The sequence below is a fragment of the Parasteatoda tepidariorum genome, chromosome 10 (genome assembly GCF_982258835.1).
Source record: "Parasteatoda tepidariorum strain Cologne lab strain chromosome 10, Ptep-v5.0, whole genome shotgun sequence".
Lineage (NCBI taxonomy): Eukaryota > Metazoa > Arthropoda > Arachnida > Araneae > Theridiidae > Parasteatoda > Parasteatoda tepidariorum.
Window position 1 is genome coordinate 16,823,043 of NC_141764.1, and position 24,503 is coordinate 16,847,545.

Sequence of the window (24,503 nt, forward strand, 5' to 3'; positions counted from 1 at the left end):
CACGTTTATTTATCTGAATAATCAAGTTTTCTACTTAAATCTTTACTACAGTTTTTATATATTAACTTTTTTTTCCATCTTAGCTATTTTCAGTTAATGTTCAATGAATCTGTTACTATGAATGACCAAAATTAGTGGTCGTTGACTTCCCCCGGTGAATGCTGACAATCACTTAGTCGCCTTCGTATATGTCCGAAATATATACTAGGTCTAGTTAAGTGCCATATACCCGTATATATTTGGCCGGTATGCATTATATCAATGTTTTTTTAAGGTCAAGTGCCCAGTACGCATTTAACCGGTACTCCAAACACTGATGTTTCTCCTAATCTATCCTCAGCAGATATTAAAATATCGAATAAATATAACAATATCAACGAATAAATTGGTGGTTGTTGACTTCCACCGGTGAATGCTGACAATCACTTAGTCGCCTTCGTATATGTCCGAAGTAAATACTAGGTCTAGTTAAGTGCCATTTACCCGTATATATTTGCCCGGTATGCATTATATCAATGTTTCTTTAAGGTCAAGTGCCCAGTATGCATTTAACCGGTACTCCAAACACTGATGTTTCTCCTAATCTATCCTCAGCAGATACTAAAATATCGAATAAATATAACAATATCAACGAATAAATTGGTGGTTGATGACTTCCACCGGTGAATGCTGACAATCACTTAGTCGCCTTCGTATATATCCGAAATATAGACTAGGTCTAGTTAAGTGCCATATACCCGTATATATTTTTCCGGTATGCATTATATCAATGTTTCTTTAAGGTCAAGTGCCCAGTATGCATTTAACCGGTACTCCAAACACTGATGTTTCTCCTAATCTATCCTCAGCAGATATCAAAATATCGAATAAATATAACAATATCAACGAATAAATTGGTGGTTGTTGATTTCCACCGGTGAATGCTGACAATCACTTAGTCGCCTTCGTATATGTCCGAAGTAAATACTAGGTCTAGTTAAGTGCCATTTACCCGTACATATTTGCCCGGTATGCATTATATCAATGTTTTTTTAAGGTCAAGTGCCCAGTATGCATTTAACCAGCACTCCAAACACTGATGTTTCTCCTAATCTATCCTCAGCAGATATTAAAATACCGAATAAATATAACAATATCAACGAATAAATTAATTTCAAATTGGATATAAAAATTATTTCGGACATTCACCAGAGCGACTATGTGATAGTTGGCATTCACCGGTGAATGTCGACATTCTCTTAATTTCCGTCATTCACGGTACCAAATCCATTTAAATATTGATCACAAACGAAGCATCACTTATCTGTAACTTTATGCCGCTATACTTATATACACTTCAAGCAAAAATTCATTAAGGGAGATGGAAAAATTCAAATTTCCTACCCACACAAACCCATTATCTCTTTGTTTAGAAATTCGGAGATAAGTTATCAAAGTTTCTTATATTCAAATTGAAAAAGAACTTTAGACACTAAAAAAAAAAAATTTTCTATCATGGATGCTATTTGAGTTGTTTCTGAGGAAATATATTCCAAAGATGAAGCCAGTTGAAAGCGATTTTTGATGTCAACAATGCAGTGGTAGCCCCGGAGCGAAGTCGATAAGGGAAGTATGAAAGGGTGTACGGAATCCAGGAACTTTTCCCTTCCTCCGGTGCGGAGGAAAAGTCATTCCAAAACGGAAATCATTCGGCCGTATCCGATCCATGGAACGGATGGAACTTGGCGTATCCGAAATTCGCCAGTAGGCTGGAGTTTGGCTCATATGTAAAAATATTTGTGCCTAGCAATCGCCATGGATCAAATAGTAATCTGAAAAAACATTGATGAATCATAAGAGATCGTGGATGTAGATAGTTGGTTGGAAATTGATTGTATGTTATCCAACGCATTTGAAATTGTTCAATCAATCGATACATAAATTGCATTTTACACTGCGACTATAAAAAGTTTTGCCTCTTCAAGGAATCAAGAAATTATTCAAATAAAATTTACGTCATTGTATAATAAATACAAATAACAAAAAATTTGAAATAAAAAGTTTAAAATGCATTTTTATGTCTTTCCAGTAGACTGGAGTTTGACCCATGCATATCAATATTTGTAGTTCGTAATAATAATGGATCTACTTGTAGTAAGAAAATCTATTGATGAATTAGAGACAATTTTGTGTACTAAGGCAATTTTATAGAAAATTGACTGCATAATACAAATTTCATTTTAAAAAGACAGTAAAAGCATTCAATTAGTTTAATAAAAGAATTTTGAACGTATTTAAACATGGATATTCTAGAAAACATAATTTCAGTATATTATTATCTATTTTGTTAGAAGATTAGCGTTTTGCTTAGTTAAGAAAATGGATTTTTATTATTGGAAATTTATATGGTTCTACTTGTAATTCGAAACTCTATTCACGAATCATAAACTGATAATAAAAAATATTTGATAGGAGGATAATTGAATTTTAAGTTAAGTTTTTCGGACTAATTCAGCTGTTAATAATTGTAACATTTTATTGAAATAAATACGGTTAAGATTTACTTCACGCCAAAAAAAAAGAAAAAGATATAAAAAGTGCCAAAACTTAATTTCTTCAGGAGCCTTCTCAACAAGTAAATACAGCTTTGCACATCCCGGTTGATATTTTATATGGAAAAAAGGAAGAAGAAAAGTTTAGAAACCACTTGCAGATATAACTTCAAAGCTATTTAAAGATATATATCTAAAGAAATAACATAATTTTATATAAACAGAGACTATTTATTTATATATATTTAATAATAGGCAGAAAGAATATTTTTAATGCATGATATTGTTTTTCAAAAATTGCTCTCTGCTTAAAAGACAACAACAATTATCTAGGTCTTTTTTTATGTTTTTTGTTGCGATATAAATTAATATTTTTATATAATATAAGCACTTAAAGCATTTTCTCCACATTAAGTTTTTAATATATTTATCACGATTAAAAATATTTACGAAATAAAGCTTTCCCGAAATATTTCATTGTAAGCATGGGGATCATGAACACTTCAGAATATTTTGGTCTACAACAAGATGATGACAATATGGTCATCAAAATGTTTATATTTGGCTATATATTTATATTACTCTGCTAATTTTATTAACTTTTGTAACCTTTCTTGAAGTATAAATGCTGTTAAGATTAAAAAAAAAGTCTTTAAGCGTGCTAAAAAAATTTATTACTACAATTACTAGTAGCAAAAAATTAAAAAAAAAAACTTGGAGAGAACTTATAAAAAAATTCAAGAGAGATTCGAATTCTTTGGAGTGTGTTCGCCAGTGGAATATTGAAAGTTGGCGGGTACTACGTCCAGGGGAGCCACCAACTTATATTTTTTGGAGGGGGAGAATTTCCATTTTACCGAATGAAATTCCTATTTTGACCTAATCACAAATTAACGCCTACAATTATTTTTACACATTATAATGAAGAGATAACAAAAGTTACTCTAAAAAATGTTCTTGTGATGACTCTATAAGTTATCAATAACACAGTTGTCAATTTTTCCTATTTTCCCCAGAAGATTTTACTTTTATATTTTAAGTGTTAGCAAAATTCATACTTTGATATTTTATGCACCTATGAACTATCTGACGATCAATAATGGGGTGAAAATTTAATTTTTTATGGCCGTTTGAAAATTAAGTATGGTTAATGTAGTATAAAATCTAAAAATAAATATATATGTTTGGAGTTCTTCAATCTTTTGTAATCCAAGTGTCAGAATAACTATTCAGGAAATCGCGAGGGCAGCTCGTGTATTAGATAAAAGTGAAGAAATTCAATAGCAGGAGGAGATAATAGTTCATTTTAGTATTTCAAGATATTGAATATTTTCTTTTTTGGAATTTTCTCTCTGGACGAATTCAACTAACAACGATTTCAACTATAAGGTGTTCATAGTTTGAAAAATGCTGTGTTGTCAAATTTCCTTTATTGATGATGTAAAAATTATAATTAAGCTAATTTGTATCTCTCTCTTTCGGAGGAAACTGGCTTGCATGTATTCGGAAATTAGACCATCAGGACGAGTGATTTTCAATAGCCGGGAGGGGATTAGTTTTCTTTCAGACAAAATTGTGAAATGACAACAATAAACTATACTTAATCATACTTTTATTCATAGCTATTTAAAGCTCTTTATACCTATTTCGACTATCATAGTTACGAGTATCACGGCTATAAAAGTCAAATAAACGTGTAATATTTTCACTTGTGTTTCTTAAAAGAAATAAAATTCAGAATATGAAATTTTGTAAGTATACCGAGTGGTAAGACAACATTTGCCGAATAGTGGAAATCTTTATGAGATCCCAACTGCCTCCCGTGGTATGCCGTACCGGCTCCCCTGACTACGTCAATTGATAACAAAAAGATAAGTCTTGCTTTTGTTTGTGTAAATCATAGAGTAGAGAGAAAAAGCTTTCATTTTAGGTATAATTAAAGTTGAACTATAAAGAAGACCACGTACCACGAGAGAAACTTCTGGTAGCAAATTCTCTTTCACTTCCATTACTAATTTAAAAGAAAGAAAAATTGAGTTCTGACAAAACCTAGAGTGAGCTATGAAGTTTCAAATGCCAAAAAAATTATTTTTTAAATATCAAAATGAAAATAAATTATGAGAAGTTAACTTAGGATTATGCAGTGAAGAAGTTCTCTTCCAATAATTTGTTTGCATTTTGATACAGTGGAATTTTTTTTCTCCACAATTGAAACTTCATAACTCACTCTAGGTTTGTCAGAACTCAATAAAAAAATTCCACAATGCGGAAAAAAAATACCACAATATCAAAATGCAAACAAATTATTGGAAGAGAACTTCTTCATTGCATAATTCTTAGTTATATCCTCATAATTTATTTTCATTTTGATATTTAAATTTTTTTTTATTGTATTTAAAACTTCATGGCTTACTGTAGGTTTGTCTAAGCTCATTTTTTCTCTATACTTAAATTTTAAATTAGTCATGGAGGTAAAAGAGAACTTGAGACGAAAAGTTTCTCCCGTGGTATGGCGTTCTTCTAACACTTAAATAAGTTTCTAGTTCCAACATATTTAAGACAATTGTTGCGCACAAAAAGGCTGTACAAATAATTTTTTTACCTTTCAACTTAAACTCTCTTTTCACTTCTTTTAGAAATTTAAATTCAAGATCTTTAAACTCCATTCTCAATATCAAGTAATAAAACTTATTCTTGCAAATGTGTGACAATTCCTGGATCGCATTTGGCGACTAAAATTCAGTCGAATTCTTTGGCAACCCTCCCAGCTCATGAAGAATTCCAAAATTCTCTCCTCATCTCAGAAGGGCTAGGAAATGATTCTCCTCATCCCCCTCGAGGGAGGGAAGAGAGGATGTAGATCTAATGGTCCGTGCATATGCCTTCCTTTTACGTAATAGGCAGCATTCACTCTGCCTTCTCCTCCAACAAGAAATAGCGCGATAAGTATTTTCATATTTAAAATACATTGGAAGTGGTACGTGAGTCGATTCGCATTACTACACACAGTGTGGCGGTACTTTCAAGTTGTGGGGAGGCTTTCTCTTTTTAAAGGAATCTCAGAGAATTTATTTACCAGTAATCCAATGTGAATGAAGTATCGTCTGAAAAAGTCACATGAGGAATTCACTCAATTTAAATATAGAAGTGAAGAAAATACATCATTTGATTAGTTTCGAGGTTAGAGTTTATTTTTAGCTATAAATTTTCTGTTATTTAAAGAAGTTTGTGAAATAAATCTTTCAGAGAATATTGTTTGTCTTTCTTCGTATCATTGAAAAAAGTAGTTAGGAAAAGGTAAACAGAAAAAAAAAAATACCTCCCTCCCCCCCGAAAAAAATGGGTCCATTAAAAATTGCATCGCAAAATAGTACACAAATTAAATGCAATTAAAATTCGAATATTATTCTAAATATAAAATTAAATATTATTCCAAAAATTAATGTTCCAGAAATCCTTTATTATACAAGGAATATTTTGAAATTTACATAAAGGAATACATGTCTCCTACTTTTCAATTAAATGTGTAGGGATTTTAAGTAGCTCTAAAAATCTTCGAAATTCGAAAAAGTTACACATTACCTCTATTGTATTGTGAAATAATGATCATATATAATATAAATGTTATTTCCTTATTTTTGATAATCTTGCGGCTTGGTTAGTTGTTATTTGTAATAATTTTCTAGATTTAGTTGGCTTTTAAGTCTATGTAAGGAAGTTGTGAATGCCTGGAAATCAACCTACAACTTCACACAGTTTGTTCCAAGTCCATAAAACAAATAAATAAAATAAAAGCTTTTGAAATGCTAACCGTTATACAATGACTTCGTAATCACATACAAAACACAAAGAAATCAGAACTCACATAAAATAAAATAGACGTAGAAAATTGTTCTTCATAACTAAATTAAACATGCACATTCCATATCCACTTTTATATTATCGAATTCTTATCTATTTTTTCTTATTTATTTGTTAGCAAATTAGAATTTCTTAGGAATATCAATCCATTTTAAATAATTGAAGGATTTAAATTAATTTACATGAACTTTAAGTTGATTTACCAAAGTTTCATTTTCATTTGCAAAATTCATTATTACAATGGATTTTAATTTTCGTTGAAATTTGTGATTATTTGGTTACGAATACTAACATAAATGTTTTAATTTTTGCAAGAATAAAAATAGAAAGCATGATTTTTCTTTTTGTAAATAAATTTCTGTTTCGCTAAAATTTCATTAAAATGAAAGAATCGATTTTTTTCATCAAAATGAAAGAAATTTTTAAAAATTTCTAACTTTTATCCATTAGATCCAATTTTAGATCAAAAAATTATAAAATAGTTTTTTTCTTTTGACAAAACGCCAATAAAAGCTTTTGAAATGCTAACCGTTATACAATGACTTCGTAATCACATACAAAACACAAAGAAATCAGAACTCACATAAAATAAAATAGACGTAGAAAATTGTTCTTCATAACTAAATTAAACATGCACATTCCATATCCACTTTTATATTATCGAATTCTTATCTATTTTTTCTTATTTATTTGTTAGCAAATTAGAATTTCTTAGGAATATCAATCCATTTTAAATAATTGAAGGATTTAAATTAATTTACATGAACTTTAAGTTGATTTACCAAAGTTTCATTTTCATTTGCAAAATTCATTATTACAATGGATTTTAATTTTCGTTGAAATTTGTGATTATTTGGTTACGAATACTAACATAAATGTTTTAATTTTTGCAAGAATAAAAATAGAAAGCATGATTTTTCTTTTTGTAAATAAATTTCTGTTTCGCTAAAATTTCATTAAAATGAAAGAATCGATTTTTTTCATCAAAATGAAAGAAATTTTTAAAAATTTCTAACTTTTATCCATTAGATCCAATTTTAGATCAAAAAATTATAAAATAGTTTTTTCTTTTGACAAAACGCCAGTAATTTTATTACAATAATAACGGAATATAACGATGCCGACGTCAAAGTATTTATTTGTAACCACTTTTTTAAAATATAAATAAATAAATAAGAGTAATAAACCGTATCTCCACAAAAATAGTTACCCAAGAACATAAAAAAGTAAGCTTGACTAAATTCCCTCAATAATTGTTTAATCATTGCAATCATTCAATTGAAGCATTGTTTTAATCAAGCATTGTTTTTCTTCTATTCTACTCTCAAAACTACTTAACTCGGAAAAGAGGAAAACCTGCTTCAACAGATAGTAAATATTTATTTGGTGAGAAGTGATAATTATTTTGTTTGCTAACTGTAATTAATATCGATCATGTTATGGTTATCTTTAGAGTTAACCTATAAATAGGAGGAGCAATAATAGATGCCCATCCCATATATCTAGAGTGACAGGCGGCTGTCCTCCAATAGAATTATGGCGTCAGGGGAATTTAAAATTATGGGCAACAGATTTTCTTCCCTTATTATATGTGGGGACGCCTTTGAAGATGAAAGCTGTTGATTTGTGGCTGGTTTTGTACAATAGAGTTTCTTTGGGGTTAAGCCGTAATTAGGATGTTCACTACCTAGAATTTAGAACTAAGCTGCTTTTTGCGAATTGTGTTCTATTTTATTGTGATTCTAAAGTGAATTACTATAAAGGAAATAATAAAGTCATGTATACATAAGCCACATAATTATTTCAAATTGAGTCGAAATTTAATATTACGAATTCGAATGGTGACACCAAAACTCTCGTTATATCGAAATATCAAACATCGAATATATTCGAAGTTGAAATATTTTTTAACAATTCAGTCAAAATAATAATTGCGCGGACATTTAAAAAAGTTATGAAAAGCATGCATTTACTAAAAAAAAAATAATAATAAATAAGTAAATAAAAAATTTTATTCGATTTTATTGTGTTTCTAAAGTGAATTACTATAAAGGAAATAATAAAAGTCATGTATTCATAAGCCACATAATTATTTCAAATTGAGTCGAAATTTAATATTACGAATTCGAATGGTGACATCAAAATTTTCGTTATACCGAAAATATCAAACATCCAATATATTCGAAGATGAAATATTTTTTAACAATTCAGTCAAAATAATATTGGCGCGGACCATTTAAAAAAGTTATGAAAAGCATGCATTTACTAAAAAAAAAAATAATAATAAATAAGTAAATAAAAAATTTTATTCGATTTATTGTGTTTCTAAAGTGAATTACTATAAAGGAAATAATAAAGTCATGTATACATAAGCCACATAATTATTTCAAATTGAGTCGAAATTTAATATTACGAATTCGAATGGTGACACCAAACTTTCGTTATACCGAAATATCAAACATCGAATATATTCGAAGATAAAATATTTTTTAACAATTCAGTCAAAATAATAATTGCGCGAACATTTAAAAAGTTATGAAAAGCATGCATTTACTAAAGAAAAAAGAAAAAAAAAACAATAATAAATTAATACATAAAAATAAAAGCTTAAAAAAAAATAATAAAATAAAAATTTATTTAGTTGTACATTTTGCTGAAATTTTTTTAACAGATTAAAAAAAATAATAAAAAAATAACTTAATTTCGTTAAATTAAAAAAAATATTTTTTTTCTTTATATTTCAAGCCATTTCTTTTGATTTGGTAGTACATTTTGCTGAAATCTTCTGTTTCGTTATCTTCCGCTTATGATATATCTCCAGATGTCTTAGTCTCTTTTATTAATTCTGTTTCTTCCAAAACACTACTTTCTAAAATTTTTTGCTTACAGTAACTACTTCCTCAAAAATATCAGTTTCATTTGGATTCATTAAGTTACCAAGTTACTATTTATTTACACATCTTGCATGTCCATTTTTTAAATGGAGAAAAATAAATCACATATGTCAGACATGACAAAATGTCATATTTTGTATGGTAAAGACATTTCTTGGGGGGGGGGACATAGTTCTGGTATATGATATTTAAACCATTCATTTTTTAATTTTATGCTCATATCGTAACGGTTTACCCGAAGTTCTACTGTCTAAAATCATAGTTCTTATTACAACCTATTTAATAAAATTACGAAACTGAAGAGCAAATTTTATCCGAATGAATGGTCTTTATGCCATGCTATGAGGTATAATGATAAAATAACAAAATTTTTACCCACATTATAAAACAACATTTTATTGCTGATTTTACAAGAATCTTTATCAAAGCGTTTCGGTAAATTTACTATATTCTGGTAGTCTTGACAATATATTTTTTCTCAGTGTCGGAATGAATAATTCAGATAATTTCTTTTCAAACGTGATGTTTTTTTTCTCATTAGAGTTTCAAAAAATGATTCATAAAATTGTGCATGAATACTTTTAAGAATAGGACTTCAAAGAAGCATTTTAAATCCTTCAGAAATCAGAAAAAAAAGGGTTATTTTTTAAATGCTTTGTAAAATCGTGATCACCAATAAATGTTAACAGTTCAAAAAGATTTCTTTTTATTTCTTGTATGCAACATTTTAAAAAAGAAAGGGAATCACATATTTGCTTGATATCGAAAAATTCGTGTTATCAACATGCGTGGTATTGAGGTTTTTTATTATAAATTCAGACAACAGTTTAAAACAGTTGTAGATTAAATTGTTATTTAATTTATGCTGTTTATTAGTTTTTGACTACAGTATGAATATTTCAAATACGAGCTGATCCAGTTGTTATTTTTACAAATTAACTAGCATACACTGAATCAAAAACTAATAAAAATTTAATTAATTCTTTATTAAATAATTTTTTTAATGGGGGAAAATAAATTACCTACTAAATGAATTGCTAACCTGATCATTATATTTCACTGCAGTTTTGAGGAGTAATATTTCATTCGAATTTTCGCGATTATGATTTGTTAAGCGAAATACTTCTTTTCATTACCCCCCCCCCCCCCACCTCACCGATCGTCTTTAATCATCAGAAGGTTATGGACATAGGAACAAAATATTAATAATGTTTATTTAAAATTTATAAAACCATTCGAGTAGTGCAGTGCTTCCCAAACTGTAGTCCGCGTACCCCCAGGGAAGCGGGGGGTACGCGTAGGGTATACGAAATATCTTGCAACAATGAAAATTTAAAAAATTTTATTTAAAAACAAAGCTAGCCATGAAAATTCACGATTACGTATTTTTCTACTAGCTATTTTCTGCAGAGTTAACAGTTAATAACTAGTGGTGTTATCAGTTAGTTGTGATTTTTAACTTTTGTGCAATTTTTTATAGTAAAAAATAAATTGATTTTTTTTATTAGTGGTACACAGCGTTACGAAAAATTTAGAAAGGGTACACAAAAGTCATAAGTTTGGGAAACACTGGAGTAGTGTGCCTCGAAACATATAACATATGGGATCATCATTCTATCAGAGAAACAAAACGGGAGTTGTTTTTAAATTACTTGGATCTTTTTTTTTTTTTTTTTTGGACAAAATTATGCTGATACAATTCTGCAATCAGCGTTTTTGAGAACGAAATTCAGTGATGCACATTTGCATGCTTTAGATTTTTTGATAAAAAGAAAAAAGTATATTTTTGCGAAATTTAAAGTTAAACAATTTCTTTTTATTATCCGAATCTGTATACATCAGTTTCAATAAAAATTTGAATAGAATATTTTAAAACAATTTTATAACAGACAAATGCAGAGTATTAAATTACCTGATCAAAATTAATAACCATATAACTTCTTTCCTGTAACTAGTTGAGAAAAAATTCACAGAAAAATATTGATTGCTATTTTTCACAACTTCGCAAGCGGTAAATGGACAATCTATCATTTGTCAAAACACGCTAAAAAATAATATGAAACGAAAATTTTGAATATTGAATATTTCATATGTAATTCCCATTTGGGATAGGGGGATAGGGTAATTCCTTTAGAGTCCCGATTTCAAACCTTTGAACATTCGTCTTAAAAAGAGTTAAGTTAGAGTAATGTTAAAGTATCTATTAGTCAAAAGTAAAACTAAACTTAATTATGAAACATTATTGGTCTTTGCTCTTAAATTATGACTGCACATTATTATGTCATATGAGCACTTGAAACCATAATAAACATTTTCGTAACGTTGACAAAACGATCCAGAAATGCAAACAAACACTTTTTTGTTGTTGTTGTATTAGCATTTTTTAACATTTTAAACATGCATATATATATTAAAATGATTCCACGAACAGCTACGAATTTCTCTCTAAACGTTTTTTTAAATGTGGAGTAAATACTCAGTTTTTCCAATTTGCTTTTAAAACGCTGCAGCCCCAAAATTTTTCAATTTTTCCTTCACAACAGCTAAAATAATAACCTTAGAAAAATTTAAAAATATATTATTTGAAATAGCATTTTATTTGAAACATGATAATGAGTCCTTGGTTCCCCAAAATGTTTATCGACCCCTTTGTATCCAATCTACTCGAGAATTCAAAACATTTGCCTTTGGTGCTAAGTCAGAGGAATACGGGAGAGGAAATGATACTTCCTCCACAATGTGGGAATTTAATTAATGCGTGCTGCTTCGGGTTTCCCCCCTTAATGGATGCAACCAGCAGTTAGAAGGATTAAAGTGAACGGCGTTATTTTAATGGAAAGAAAAGCACCACATGCTGAAGAATGTGCGAACACAACTATTCCATACCCCTTTGGGGAGTCGCCATTTTGATTCATTTCGCATTGTTGCTTTATATCGGGATGAATTATTCATGATTTTGAGACTTAGGAGAAATTGTCTGACAACAAGTAATATATGAGGGCTTAGTTATATGAATTGTTGGAAGGAGTTTTTATAAATACTTCGTTTCTTATGGAAAACTTTAGAGAAATTGAGTTTTGTCGTAATTCAGGTTGCATCATGTTAGCTTATTGGAATCCAAGATATGCAATTGATTTCGAGTTTCAGGATTTTAAGATTCTAGATTATAACCAAGTAAAAGAACATTTTACATAGAATAAGATTACCGTATATTCCGGCGCATAACGCGCACCCGTAATTTCCTATAACTTTTTTTTATATTTTAAGATATACTCTTCGTATAACGCTTACGAAGATTTGGATTGTACATGTGCAATATCTCGTCTAGTATCTATAGAAAACCAGAAAGCCTTTTAGTGTGGGACATGTTTTGGTTCCACCTTACAGATAATACAAAAAAAATTTTGAAAGTATGTAACACCGATATGGCTGTTATTCCGGGCATATTGACACCATTAGTTCAGCCATTGGACGTCTGCTTAAGCAAACCATTTAAAGCCAATTTAAAAAAACAGTGGAACTCTTGGATGTTTGAGGGCGAGAAAACCTTTACGAAAGGAGGACATATGCGTCATGCAAATTTGGAAACAGTGTGCGAATGGATATTAAAAGTATGGGATGAAATTAAGCCTGAGATGGTTAGAAAATCATTCAAAAAATGCAACATTTCAAATAATCTGGACGGATCAGAAGATGACTGTTTATTTATGGATGAGGGTAACACAGATGATGAAGACGAAACAGATTGTGATGACGTGCCTGAATAAATAACGGAGGACGAACATAATGAATTATTTACTTAATAACGAAAATCAATAAAGTATATAGGTAAAGGTATGTCATTTCTTTAAAATAAAAGTATTTTTCTATATTTAAATTTTTTTAATCTATAATTTTTTATATTCGGCGTATACCGCGCACCCGAAAATTCCAATGTTACTTTTTTGTATTAAAAGTGCGCGTTATACGCCGGAATATACGGTAGTTGAGTAGCGAAAAAAAAAAGAAAGATTATAGAGGGTAATGATATAAAAAAGCCACTATGTTATTAAAATGTATATAAAAAGATAATTTCATAAAAGTTGACTGAATGCATAATTGAAAGGTAACATAACATAACAGTGATGCGAAGTTTATGGAATGCTTGACTTAAGCTATTGCAATATTCCCACTTTATAAAACAGTTTTAATCTACGCTACAAAATTAGACAAAACTCAACAGAACACTTACAGAACACAACAATGAAACATTCACAACAATGCCAAAAATAATTCAAACTTCGTGACGAAATTATAAAATTAACAGACATATTCTAATAAAGAATGGTAATTTTGTCAGTAATTCGCCTTTTAAAAACAATGTTATAAGAAATTATTCCTACTTTATGATGAAAGTGGAATTTTAGCATTCATATTCATGTTCGTTGTTGTTAAGGATTCACACTTTCCATAATAATGTTTTAGAAGTAATCCGTACTAACTCCCTTCTAAACTATAAAATATAATAGTCGATAGATCGTTATATAAAATTCACACATATTATGACAATGAAATAATTCCTATTCCTATATTAAATAAGATAATTTATGGATAACTTTATAAAATATTCTCCCTTTCAAACAATTGTGTAAGAAATAAAACCCTACATTTTGGTGAAATTTTTTTCTTTTAAATCCACACAACAATATTAAAAGAAATAGTTTCTGAATTTCTTTATTAAATAAGATAATTAATAGACAATGTTATAAAATATTCAGTGTTGACAAAACAATATCATAAGTTATAGTCTTTATATTGTGACAAAATAATAATTTAATTGCACAAAAGATTCTCATTTCATAGAACAATGTCTAATGATAGCGTCATTCGGAATTATTTTGGCGACTTTTTAATTCAAATTACTTGTAATTTCAGAAGTATTCGTTTTAAATAGTTATTAATAAATGTTAAATTTGGGTCGTTAATTATAGTCTATGCTTACTTGCATGAAAAATTTAAAAAACATGTAAATATAAAATAAATGACTAAATAAACATAGGCTTAAGTTACCCCTTCATATGGGGTAACTAAATAAACATAAAAAGTAATAATTCAATATTTGGGCTACATTAGCTTGATAAGGTAACAAAAAGCTAAAATAAATATACATATACTGCCCAGAACTTTTATTAATAGTAATTAAAAAGTAAAAAGTTTAATAATTTATTATTTTTTTTAGCGTTTTTGATGATTAATTTGCACTTGAAAGTTTAAGGTATTTCATGGTTAATGATTAAAGTTCAGTTTACTAGTTCAAATGGAAGAGAAAGGTGGCATTTTTTTATTATTACAGGGCATGTGAAAGATCAGCAAAGTTTTTAATAATTACACCAAAGATTTATGGTAAAAGTTTAGTCACTTTAGTTACCCCGTTTAGGAAACAACTTTTTCCAAAAAAAGAAGAAGTCAAAATGAGTTATTAATTACTGTGCTGAACCAATCATTATAAAGTGCAGTTTGAACTTATTTTTAAAAGAATTTATAGTTTCAAGTAAAATTTAAAATACGAGTTTGGTATTTAAAGTTATAAAACCTATAAATTCCTGATGAGAATATTTCAAGTATAAGTAAAGGCTCTTTTATCTATCATCTTATCCATTATAAACTTATCTATTGTTATTAGTAAAGTTTTAAACTAAACTAAAACCAACTACATTACGTTAAATATTGCATTATTATAAAATATGGGAAAATCATTTAAGTAAGATAATCATTTAAGTTAAACTTCGAATTAATCTTTTTTAAAAAATACCTAAAAAAATTCGAATGAATATTTAATCGCATTAAGTTCTGACTCACTCAATGGCTCAAACTGAGTAGGTGATTAAATCCAATTAATAGAGTGGTGCTTTTTTTTCCTCCTTGACTCAAATCATAGTGTGACAATAAAAATAAATTTAATGAACTTTCAAAGGATTTTGACCTGGTCATCCTTAAACTTTTCAGTTGAAGATTCAACTAAAATATACCATAAGCAAAAGGAAGTTTATTTAGAGATTTTTAACGAGTCCCGATTCATTATTAAATTTTTCTGCTTAAGCCAGTTGAACTAAAGAATACACATGTAAGCAGGTATTAATTTTGAGATTTTTAAAAACTCTTTATCATAGATACAGAATTAAAATTTTTTTTTTGAAGGTTTCGAATCCCAAAGAATTTAGAGATTCTTTCAAATCATCTTGATCGCTGAATTTTCCTTTAGAAACATGAATTAAAATATAAATCTGTAAAAAGAAATATTTTTATAGATTTATAAAAGACTCTTAGAAGGTTTGACCTGTTTCCCATGGAAGCTTGAATTAAAATACACACATGCAAGAAGTGAACTAAGAGATTTCTGACTAAGAGATTAAAGGTTGCTGATTTGCTGACCATTAAATGCTTATGCAGATTTTTGAATAAAATATACAGGTATAAAAAGAAATTAATTTACAGACTTTTAAAGAATCCTGATTAATATTTATGCATATCCACTGAAGTCAGAACTAAATACACATATGCATAAGAAAATGAATTAAAAAAAAAAAACAAAAAAAAACAAGTCAAATATAAGAAGAAATAAAAATAAAGATTTTTAAAGGTTCATAATTTGCATCACGCTATAAAATATTCTCTCCAGCACTCAGGGTTGCAGTATTTGTTACCGACAATTTGTACGGATAGGGAATTTTTTACAATGTAACCTATTCATTATTATCCATTCGTAATTATACCAGAGGTTTGGAAAAAGAAATTAGAGATTTTTTTAAAAAAAAAAGATCTTAATTTAATCTTGCTTAGAGCTTCATTGCCGAAGTCTGAACAGAAACACACATAAAAAAGGAACAGAACTTAAGAGATTTTAACAGATACCGATCTGATCATAGTTGAACTTATAAACCTATTTTATCGACCAAATATTTATAGGCGAAACAAAATTAATTTAAAGATTTTTTAAAACACTCTTAGTCTGTTCATTATCCATTAATAATTTAACTTAAATACAAATGCCAGAATTAAAATACAGACAAGAAAAATGAATTTAATAATTAAACATTTCTGCAGGAAATATTTAAACATTTCTAGAAAAGTTAGAATTAAAGTATACATATGTGCAACGAAATGAATTTCGAAATATTTTGCTATTCCTTTCAGCAGTTTTAGATTTAAATTTATATTTAAATATTTTACTAGTTTTAAATTTATATTTAAAACTAATTGCTTAATCTGCTTATTATTTATTCACTCATATAAATTTTCTATAGATGTTTAAACTAAAACGCACATATTAATGTCTAAAAGTAAATTAATTAGGAGATTTTTTTAAGGGGTCCTAGTCTGAGAATCACTAAACCGTTCTAAAAAACATAAATAAATATGCAAAACAAAATGATTTTAAGATTTTTGGAGACTTCTGTTTCATTTATTAATCATTTGAATTTTCAACAAAAGTTCGAGCTAAAGTTCGTAAAGAAATGCAAATTTGAGATATTTTACAGGATGCTGATGATACCACAATGATTATCATTTTTTAAAAATAGATTTCTGAGATAAATTTCTTCTCTTTATAACATTTTCTGCGATAGGAGAAAAATTTTAATGTTTTTTAAGACTCCTGGCCTTTTCATCATTAAAATCTTCGATATCAGCTTTCATCAGATCATTTATAGGAAAAATCCAAGAAGTTAATGATTTATAAAGAAAACTGATTACTTTATCTTTTCTGCAAAAGCCTCAACTAAAGCGATAGACATTCAAGGGGGTTAAAGAATTAATTTTAAATTTTCATCTCAAATTGATACCAATTTAAAAATTTATTTTTACCAAATGTTCGTTCTGTTCTACAGATGTTGTTCTTTCTTCTCGTGGTCAATGGAACACCCTGTTTGCTTTGTGAAACCAATGGTACACCTACCTTAGAATCTATTGGGTGCTGAAGAAATGGGAGGGAGGCTAAATTCGAAGGATTAAGGGAGGGAGAAGAGATGATTCAGGACCCGTTCTGCCGCAACTAATTAGAATCGTGGAAATTCAAAGCGGATTTTAAATGTACCGCGAAGATCTTGCCTGACAGTGATTCATTATAGGGTCTTTGAGAAACCTTCACATTAATCTTTTCGAACCTTTGTAAAGGCCGCAGTAATTCATTTTAAAGAAATTCTTTAACTGAAGAGACTTTTCATAGAAATACTTAATGAAGGCGATTTGAAAAAACAGTTTTGGGTGTATTTATTTTTGGATTTTGATTTATTTAAAGAGTGGGATGGACAACTGCGAAACGGATATTGTTGGGGAAAAAATGAATAAATAAAATGTATAAGAAACGTGTTCTATTTTTAACAAAGAAATATTTCATGTTTGTAACGTAATAAAAAATATATGAATGGATTAAAATAAGCTAAAAATAGAAACTGAACACAAAATATAAAATCAAATCAAACGATATGAAAAAATCATCTGACAAAGATGTTACCAGCTACTTCACGTATTTATATAGAAAAAGTCTTAAAAAGATCTTAAATCTTATCTTTTATATTTAATAACATACAGTCATAAAGAATGTATGTTGTTAAGGATGAAATACAGTCGTTAAGAGGCATCATATAAGTTGAAAATTAACGGCATACCATTGTCATCATTAGTATAACTGCCCGGGGTGCGCCTTGGTCATCTGCAGAATATTTCTCCATGAAATTTTCTTCGTCGTCAGATCTTGCCAGATCTTGAAGGCTTTGAAATCCATGTAATAGAGACCAGCCATACCAATTGGCAAATATTCTCTGCAAAACTCATTTTGTTTATCTTAGTAAATTACGTTAATTTCCTTATATAATTGAAGCATTCTAACAACAGCCCGTTGGGGGTCATGGCGGTTAAGGCATCCCAATTTCGTGACCAATGGCATGATCGTAGCAATGTGGTCAGGCCTGCACACAGGCCACTTTTACTTTCCAGACAAGCTGGTACACATCGATTTAAAGCTTGGTAACCTTCAAGCCGCCACTCATGAGGATCGATCCCTAATTCTTCACAATGATAGTTCAGTAACTTAACCACTGAGCCATCGCGGATCTACAATTTCCTAATACATTTTGCAAATTTCTGCATTTGCTGTTCCTTGCATATGTCCCTGCTTATTAACAAAATTATGTTAATAAGCAGATTTTGCGACGCATTAATGTTACGTCTTCTTCTTCAAACATACCTTTTTAACTATAATATTTTTTTTAAAGAAAAAGACATTTTTAGTTACCGTCAAATTTCGCAAATCTTAATTAAATGGAAAGCTGGTTAGTTGGAATAAAAGAGGAAATTAAGAGCAAGATCAAATAAATATGATGGAATTGGGAACTAGCATTTCTTGGTCTGGAAGATTTCGAAACATTAAACTGGTTGATTGTAAATGAATGATGTCATGTGTAAGACCTAACAAATATCATAGGACATCGAATGTTTCTAGGTTTGGAAGACTGCTGATTCCAAAATTTTACACTGGTTGGTTGAAAACACAGAATGTTGTTGTGAGCAAGATTTAATACATATCATAGGTTTGAAAAAGCCCGTTTTTGTTCTGGAAGATTGCAAATTCTATATTTTTCTGAAATTCAGATGCGAGTTCTAGAAAATATTGGTTTTCATGAAAAGTATTAATATCTTTCTGGATTATGATGCTGTGGCTCAGAAAAGCTGTTGCAATAATATTCACCTCTGAAACTGCGTAGGTGGACTACTCTCTGGGAGACAATGCACCTTATTCCAGCGAAAGAGTATAATTTCAATACGCCAACTACTGTCAATAGTAGGGGAGAGTGGGGTCAATTGTAATATTTTTTACTTAACTATTTTTAACTAACAAAAAATCCAAAATATTATTAGTATTAATTGACAGACGAATAAAGTAGACTATCCTCTACTAGAAAAAAAATAAATACCTCATTTTAAAGTTATTATATTAGTATTTATATTATACCTCATTTTACCTCTGTTATTATATTAGTTATCAACAATTTTTGATAGTGGTGCACTTGTTACAATTGTCCCCACTTACGGGGTCAATTGTAACAGTTCATAAATTCAACTAAAACATAGTTAATTACACATATTATCATAGTTGTGATATATTTTTTTATTGATCAAAATAGTAGTGATATTTCAGGAGTAAAAATAATAATGACCTAAAGCGTTAAACTTTTGGGGTTAAACTCTAAGGGTTTTTGTAAACATAAGATTATTTATTTTCAGCTGTTACAATCGTCCCTTTACTTATTATTACAATCGTCCCCAAGACGCCATTTCAGCTTCATTTGTTAAAAACAATGCTAGTTAATTAACAAAACTATTTTTTTTTGAAATGTTAATTAAGGTGTCCACTTACATATTCGGTTAATAATTTTTATTTGTTTAAACAAAATTACTTTGTTACAATCGTGATGTAACTCTTTCAGAAGTACATAAAAATGGTTGCCAGCAGGGGTGTACATGTAAATTTATTAAATACACCTTGTGCGCCACCTAGGAACCAAATCTAGAACCCGACACTCGAAATTTTTGCTCTGTTACAATCGTACCTTGTTACAATTGACTCCACTCTCCCCTACTGAATGTGAATGAACATGAATAGTTCATGAATAGTGCCAAGAAACATTATTCTGTGCTGCTTATACTTGTTTATGGTAACCGAAATGACTGACTATCATTTTTTATTTATTTATTATTTTCTTTTTATCTGTGCATGTTACGTGATTACCCACAAGAACAATCATATATTGTGTGACTTTTTATACCAATACAATGCATTAGCAAATTCGTATATTTTCTCGATAAAAAAAATTTTTGAAGGTTATAAGGTAATAACCTAATAATGAGCCTATTTTTTTTTCTTTTTTAAATATTTATCCACATAAAAAATACACGTTACCACACATTTAAAGACACAATAATACGACAGATATTCAAACCATTATTTCAATGTAACTAAACAGTCTTCAAAAACCAATTTAATTTATGAAAATGTGGAATATTTGAAAATGCAGTGATGAGTACTTGACTGCAATTTCTTAAGAAAGCCGTTTCATGTCATCAAAATCAAAGCAGTAATTTAAAGTCTTCCAAAAATGAGACATGGTTCAACATTTTCCACCTCCTTATCTTATATATAGTGTTTATAAATCTACTGCTTATAAAGCACTTTTATATTTCTACAGTATTTATAAATCATCCTAAAAATGGGCTATACCTCCGTCATAATTCCTATAGAAAGTTATTTCATTTTTAAAAAAACTAAGCCGAGATTTAAAAAGTCTATACTAGGACTTGTCCCAACGTGTCCCTTATTTCCATTAACATAAGGTGTTGCTATTCTGCTTAATTTTTGTAACAACTGTATTTCACTGACATGTAGCATTTTGAGGAGTTTATAAAATTTCCTTTTCTTTTAACACAATTCTCCTAACAAACTTATCTTCATAGTATTTTTTAATTCCGCAAAACATGTCACTAATTTAACTCAAATTGAAAGAATTTTTCATCAGCATTCGCGGCAGCATTTAATCAGTAAATCATATATTTCTCCACACGTCGGATATCTTTAACTTCCAGAGAAAAATGATAACTAAGAGGAGGATCTAATTTCTAGCAGAGGATGAAGAGCAGTAAATAATAATAACAAAATTAAAAAGTATATAAATAAATAAAATAAAATAGGATATATATTCAAGAGTTATCAAGGCAGAATAGCTGCCTAAGAACTTCATTAAAAAGATATTCCCCCGACGTCCACAAAATGAAAAATAGACCGAAAAGAAAAAAAATAATTTATAGACGTCGGGAAAGAAGACGCTCTTTCATTTAAAGCAAAGAAAAGAATTGAGAATGAATATTACGCCAACTTTATTTATTTTGAAGCGTTTAAGAAATGCGATATGCAAGAGGAAATTATTTTTGGCGCAAAAGAGACGCGTTGTGTGGTATTTGGAATATGAATATGATAAGGCAGATTCAGATTCTAAATTATATGCAAGAAGTTAACTCATTCAGAAAGTGGAGTGTAAATTCTAAAACGAAACGAATTATTTCGTATCATTAAAGAGCTATGTTTTTGTATTAAAGTGCCAAAAATAAAAAAATTAATAAATAAATGAAAAAAATAAGACACCGATTGTTTTTTTAATTTTTTTTTATTTATTTTAAAGAATGGTGAAAAAGCAATGAAAAATATGACCTTTTGAGTAATTCTATGAGTTTAGTGACCAATTTGATTCGCTTTGTCGACAACGAATTCAAAGTGATTAATTATTTATTCTAATGTTATTCGGTATTTTTTTTTAAAAAAAGAAATTATTTTATAAGGATAAAACTGAGATTTATGGAAATAAACTTTCAATATTGTATGTTTTTAAAATGTGCATCTTCTATAATGATACTGTTATAGAAAATGCATAAATTAAATTAAAAGGCGCCTTCGCAAATGTTTCAATTTGATAGGTCTAAAATACAGCTGAAAATTTTTTTTAAAATTCTTTTTATCAGGCATGAGTACCATCTATTGACGAATGGTGAAACTAATTTTGAAATTTTTGGAGAGTAATTACCTTGTTTCCTGAGCAGAACTTCCTAAACTGTACATTTCATTCACGATAATTTTTTTTCCTTCAAATTATCAGTCATTTTCGGAACACCTTGTAGTTAGTTCTCAACTAATCAGCTCTAATACAAATTTAATGGACAGATTTTTACTTAAATCTGGTTGAAGTGTTTAGTTTTTACTCAATACGTTTCTTTCATGAGTTACATAGTGAGGAAAAAAAATCCAAATATTTAGAAACGTGTAAATTAAATATTATATCCCTTAAATATTTAAATATTCTATTTAAATACAAATAGAATTCATCAAAATTTAAACGATGATTATACTAATTTGAATTTTATCAGTTTTGCCCCATCAACAGAGCGGAAACACAAAAGGTTTCTTATCAATTGCCTTTCATCGCATGAAAATAAAAATAATAAACGAGCAGATGAAAAGATTGAGATATTTTTAAAAATCAACTTACGCTGTATCACGATAATACTTTTGAAGTTAGGCGTCCTTATTTTGAATAATAAATTCTGAACTGAACCACTGAACAATTTATCAATGTTTTTACTCGTTGATAGTTTCAATCGTTTTCATTAGCAACGGTTGAATGTTTATATTCCTTATCAAAATAAATGTTTTTTATTTATCTTTCATGGTAACTATTTGCATAGATTGTAGCAGATAACTTGAATATTGTGTTTGAACTGCTGCAAATGAATCGATAAATCAAATTGTTTGAAAGTATAAAGAAAAATACCATGTTTAAAAATAAATAATGAAAATCTATAATTTATTTATTTTTTCATTTTAAAGTTGGCACACCTTTCATTTTTATTCAAAAGGGCGTATATTGGAGAGCAAAAATATTCTTTGTTTAACTCCTTTTAAGGAAGGATAAAAAAACATGGTTGTTATCAATGAGTTATTTATTGCTTAAGACCAGTTAACATACGTATATTAAATAGATAAAATATTGTAATTTTATTTTGGGAGTTTTCAATTCTCCGACTTATATTTTTATGTTGTTGCTGTTGCACATCTCTAAGATCAACATGATAAAAATAATATATTTTTAAAAATTTTTAAGTTTCTGGTGATATAATATTCTATTGTTTTTACCATTTCAGAACGCAAAGTTAAATTCGTGTTTATTTTTTTACTTCACACACGGTGATTTCTTAAAAATACTTTTCAAAACAGTTTAAAACTGTTTACTGGGTTTCTTTTAGAGACTTTTTCCCCTTAGAAAGGGAGGTGAGACACTCATTAAAATAGAATAAAATATTGTTTGAAAAATTAGCAAAGCATTATCAAGTATAATATTCCAGTGTTTTTACCATTTACGAACGCAAAGTTGAATTCGCATTTTTTAAATTTTATTTCACACACTGCGATTTTTTAAAAATACTAAGGGAGGTGAGACACTCATTAAAATAGAATAAAATATTGTTTGAAAAATTAGCAAAGCATTATCAAGTATAATATTCCAGTGTTTTTACCATTTACGAACGCAAAGTTGAATTCGCATTTTTTAAATTTTATTTCACACACTGCGATTTTTTAAAAATACTTTTCAAAACAGTTTAAAACGGTTTAACTGGGTTTCTTTTAGAGACTTTTTCCCCTTACAAAGGGAGGTGAGACCCTCATTAAAATGGAATAAAATATTGTTTGAAAAATTAGCAAAGAGTTATCAAGTATAATATTCCAGTGTTTTTACCATTTAAGAACACAAAGTTGAATTCGTATTTATTTTTTTACTTCACACACGGTGATTTCTTAAAAATACTTTTCAAAACAGTTTAAAACGGGTTAACTGGATTTCTTTTAGAGAGGTGTTCCCCTTACAAAGGGAGGTGAAACCCTCATAAAATAGAATAAAATATTGTTTGAAAAATTAGCAAAGAGTTATCAAGTGTAATATTCCAGTGTTTTTACCATTTAAGAACGCAAAGTTGAATTCGTATTTATTTATTTACTTCACACACGGTGATTTCTTAAAAATACTTTTCAAAACAGTTTAAAACGGGTTAACTGGGTTTCTTTTAGAGAGGTTGTCCCCTTACAAAGGGAGGTGAGACCCTCATTAAAATGGAATAAAATATTGTTTGAAAAATTAGCAAAGAGTTATCAAGTATAATATTCCGGTGTTTTTACCATTTAAGAACACAAAGTTGAATTCGTATTTTTTTTTTTTTTACTTCACGCACGGTGATCTTTTAAAAATACTTTTCAAAACAGTTTAAAACGGGTTAACTGGGTTTCTTTTAGAGAGGTTTTCCCCTTGCAAAGGGAGGTGAGACCCTCATTAAAATAGAATAAAATATTGTTTGAAAAATTAGCAAAGAGTTATCAAGTATAATATTCCAGTGTTTTTACCATTTAAGAACACAAAGTTGAATTCGTATTTTTTTTTTTTTTTACTTCACACATGGTGATCTTTTAAAAATACTTTTCAAAACTGTTTAAAACGGGTTAACTGGGTTTCTTTTAGAGAGGTTTTCCCCTTGCAAAGGGAGGTGAGACCCTCATTAAAATAGAATAAAATATTGTTTGAAAAATTAGCAAAGAGTTATCAAGTATAATATTCCAGTGTTTTTACCATTTAAGAACACAAAGTTG

The 24,503-nt window shown here is 28.8% G+C and overlaps 1 protein-coding gene and 1 long non-coding RNA gene across 7 annotated transcripts in view; one reads left to right on the forward strand and one right to left on the reverse strand.

Moving 5' to 3' along the window:
- LOC107450669 (homeotic protein antennapedia-like) overlaps window positions 1–24,503 on the reverse strand; it is a 240,182-nt gene that overhangs the window by 173,833 nt on the left and 41,846 nt on the right. The gene's annotated exons all lie outside the window — the stretch shown is intronic.
- Window positions 1–24,503, forward strand: part of LOC107450670 (uncharacterized) — a 169,860-nt gene that overhangs the window by 123,254 nt on the left and 22,103 nt on the right. The window contains exon 9 of one of the 3 annotated variants that reach the window (XR_015429619.1): window positions 2,600–2,711. The exons of the other annotated variants lie outside the window; for them this stretch is intronic. This is a non-coding gene — a long non-coding RNA (uncharacterized LOC107450670). Of the gene's footprint in view, window positions 1–2,599; window positions 2,712–24,503 lie in introns of those variants that run through there. 3 annotated transcript variants of the gene reach the window in all.